This window comes from Myotis daubentonii, chromosome 19 (assembly GCF_963259705.1).
Source record: "Myotis daubentonii chromosome 19, mMyoDau2.1, whole genome shotgun sequence".
NCBI classification, from domain to species: Eukaryota; Metazoa; Chordata; class Mammalia; order Chiroptera; family Vespertilionidae; genus Myotis; species Myotis daubentonii.
Genome location: NC_081858.1, coordinates 7,791,461 through 7,795,358, shown reverse-complemented (window position 1 = coordinate 7,795,358; position 3,898 = coordinate 7,791,461). Strand labels below are relative to the sequence as shown.

Here is a 3,898-nt window from a genome sequence, read left to right as displayed (position 1 = left end):
CCCAGGAATTGAACTGTGACCTCTGGTTCACAAAGAATATCAGGGTGCTCTTGCCAGGAGGAGGAGGAGCAGAAATACCTGATGCCCTAGGCTCCCATGTCACACTGCCAGGCAGGGGCGGGCTGGCCTGCACACAGATCTGCCTCTCACCTTCTCCTTGGGGCTGGAGGCCACCCTGGGGACCCCCTCACGCTCCACCCCACCCTGGGACTCTAGCCTCACCCCTGCCCGTGAATTCATTCTAGTCGGCAGTTTTCCGCATGTCCATCTGGGGAGCTGCCGGAGAGAGGAAGGCAGTGGAGGGGAGCAAGAAGGGGACAGAAGCTTAGTGGCTGTGGCTATGGGAACCCCCAGTCCTATTTCAACTAGGCAGCAATCCTTGTATCTGTGTGTATAGTCACTTCTTTTATACTCTTTTATTTAAAACAAGCAGCTCCCTTGTCCTCCCGCCCATTCATAAATGAGGAACAATAGCTCAGAAAGACGCAGCAGCCTGACCACAGTCTGGGAAATCCCGCCCCGGACACCCAGGTCCTGCCCTTCCTGCGTGCAGCCTTGCAGGTGGGTCAGAGGTCCGCGGGCAGAGACCACGCCCCGCAGCCCGCATTACAGCCAATTTACCAGCCCAGGACAAGGAGCTGAACACGCGTGGGGCAGCCTCCCAGAGCAGAGCGGAAAGAGGAAACATTTGTGCAGCTTTTTTTTTTCGAGTCTTGGGGTTCCCTGCACCGGGCAGGCAGCTGCTGGGGACTCTCTGTAGGTAGGATGCTGCCAGATTGGAGAAAAACATCTGATTCCTGCTCCTCCCGCTGCACTCGGTGCTGACGTCACCGTTCCAGAACACTTGCTAGTACACGAGAAAGCCATGTGCTTCCGTTAGGATGTTTACAAACAACTGTGCTCCGGCCCCACCACGTCTTTCAGACACACCCTGTGCGGCCGGTGGCGGCCACGGATCCCTCAGAGCCCACCTTCCTGAGTGCACAACGTCCCGGCAACTGCATGCCAAGCGACCCCTCACACTAACCCCGCACAGTAGGGACTGTTATTAGCCTCATTTCACAGATAAGGAGACAAGATAAAGCGAGAGATGAGTCAGTTTCCCCAAGGTCCTCGGCCAGTCTCAGACTCTGATAATCACCGCGGGGAGCACGGGCTCTGAGTGAGGTCACCACACTAGACACACAGTGAGTGCTTTGGACAGAAAGATCGTCGCCGCATCTGTGCACAGACAGACGGAAAGTTCGCTGCTTCCTCCAGGCCCTTCCTCCCGCCTCCCAGCTGAGCCTGAGCATTGCTCTGCGCTCCTTTAAAAAAAAAAAAAAAAAAAAAAAGTCTCCGTCTTTTTAAATTTTTTATATTTTTTTAATTGATTTCAGAGAGGAAAGGGAGAGGGAGAGAGATGAGAGAATCATTGATCGGCTGCCTCCTGCCTGCCCCCTCATGGGGATCAAGCCTGCAACCGGGCATGTGCCCTGACCAGGAATCGAACCGTGACCTCCTGGTTCATAGGCTGGTGCTCAACCACTGAGCCACACCAGCCTGGTGCTGTGTTCTCCTTTTGACGTATCTCCTACGCCCTCTCACCCGGCGGCATCAGCACACCCACCCAGGGCCGTGGTCGGCAAACTGCGGCTCGCGAGCCACGTGCGGCTCTTTGGCCCCTTGAGTGTGGCTCTTCCTAAGCCTTAGGAGTACCCTAATTAAGTTAATAACAATGTACCTACCTATATAGTTTAAGTTTAAAAAATGTGGCTCTCAAAAGAATACTGTTGATATTTGGCTCTGTTGACTAATCAGTTTGCCAACCACTGACCCGGGAGATTCCAGGGAGACAACTATTCCATGACGCAGTGGCCTGGCTGGGGAGGGGCCATCGGACATGGGGGAGTCAGGTGAAGAAAGGCGCATGGCCTCAGGACTTAGACTACCTCGCAGGAGCTTACTGAATTAGTGTGATTCTTAACATCTCCGAGTTGGATCTCCTCCAGGCCAGCCAGCTGGTGCATTCAGCCCGACTCAGCTCCCCTTAACTCAATTAACCGAGCCGGGCTGAGCTGAACTCAACAAGTATTTCTCAAGCACTGAGCCGGCTGCAGGGGGGCTGCAGGGGTGGGGGTGCAAAGGAGGGCGCAGCGCAGGCCTGGAGCAGACGCCACGTGCCCTTTAGTGGATAACACGGTGCCGTCTTTTCTGAACGCCGCCTTCACCATTCCCCCGCATCTGCACTTTCCCTGTGCTGGGATTGGCATCATATGTTTCTTGAAATAAATTAATTTCCTTTTGAAAATTTAAGTTAATTTTTTATTATTGAGATGAAATTCACATGACGTCAAAGCAGCCATTTTAAAGTGAATGATTCAGTGGCGTTTAGTGCATCGACAGGGTCATATAGCCACCACCTCTGTCCAGTTCCAAAGCTTGTACATCACTCCAGTAGAAAACCCCACACCCATGAGGAAGTTCCTCCCTCTCCCCACCTCCCCTAACCCTGCACCGCCTCTCAGCGGCTTTCTGTCTCTGTGGATTTGCCCGTCCCGGACATTTCCGATGAACGGAGTCATACACACGTGGCCTTTCGCGTCAGGCTTCTTTCACTGAGCGTCACGCTGTTGTTGTTTTCATTGATTTCAGAGAGGAAGGGAGAGAGATAGAAATAGAAACATCAACGATGAGAGAGAATCGTGGGTTGGCTCCTTCCTGCATGCCCCCTACTGCGGGGGAGGGGAGGAAATCAAGCCCACAACCTGGGCACGTGCCCTCGGCCAGAATCGAACCTGGGACCCTTTAGTCCACAGGCCAACGCTCTGTCCACTGAACCACACCGGCTAGGGCTGAGCACCACGTTTTAAAGCTGCATCCACATTGTTACATGTGTCAGAACTTCATTCCTTTTCATGGCTGAATAATATTCCCTTTTATGATTATACCACATTTTGTTTATCCATTCATCTGTTGGTGGACATTTGAGCTATTTCCAGTTTTTAGCTATTGTAAATAGTGCTTTTATTTTAATTCATTAAGATATAATGGACACATAACATTGTAAAAATATGAAACGTTTCACGAATGTCCCTGTCATCCTTGCTTGGGGGCCATTTAGTCATCTCTATTTTGCTCCAATATTCATACATGTGCTGCCAGAACAGGCACTAAATGCATTTATTTATTTATTTATTCATTCATTCATTTATTTTTATTGTTAATCCTCACCTGTGGATATTTTCCCACTGATTTTTAGAGAGAGTGGAAGGGAGAGGGAGAGACAGAGAGAAACATTGATGTAAGAGACACATCAATAGGTTGCCTCCTGCACACACTCTGACCAGGGCCAGGGAACCTGCAACCAAGGTACATGTCCTTGACAGGAATCAAACCTGGGACCCTTCAGTCTGAGGGCTGATGCTCTCCACTGAGCCAAACCAGCTAGGGCTAAATACATTTATTTTAAAGGAAAAATTTACATCATTACTGTAAATAGGAAACCTATATTTTAATAAAGTAGATACTTAACTCTTAGGAGTAAAAATTTCACCTGCACAACAGAGAATCGCCACCCCCCCCACTCCCCCCCCCCCCCACACACACACATACAATATCAACAATATCAGATGCCGTACTAGGAAGCTGGGTGCCGGATGTGGCTGGCCTTGAGTTTGAACCTGCCTTTGCCGTCTGAGTGAGCCTCTGGGCAAAGGTCCTGTCCTTCCCCAGCCTCAGCTCCCTCATGTGTTAACTGTTAGTCCTTAAAATCCTGAGTACGGTGCTCACCACTGTGTCCAGCACATCATAGGTGCTCAATACGTGAAAGCTGGTAGGCAGGCACCCAGGCCATAAACCCGGCAGCAGCGACGGCATAGCAGCTGGCAGAGCAAGGATCTGCTATGCGCCAGGAGCT

At 51.0% G+C, this 3,898-nt stretch overlaps 1 non-coding gene across 1 annotated transcript; it reads right to left on the bottom strand.

Moving 5' to 3' along the window:
• Positions 1-3,047: 3,047 nt before the first annotated feature.
• Positions 3,048-3,153, bottom strand: LOC132222336 (U6 spliceosomal RNA). The gene has a single exon (XR_009450199.1). It is a non-coding gene; the product is annotated as a U6 spliceosomal RNA (small nuclear RNA).
• Between the last annotated feature and the right edge of the window lie 745 nt (positions 3,154-3,898).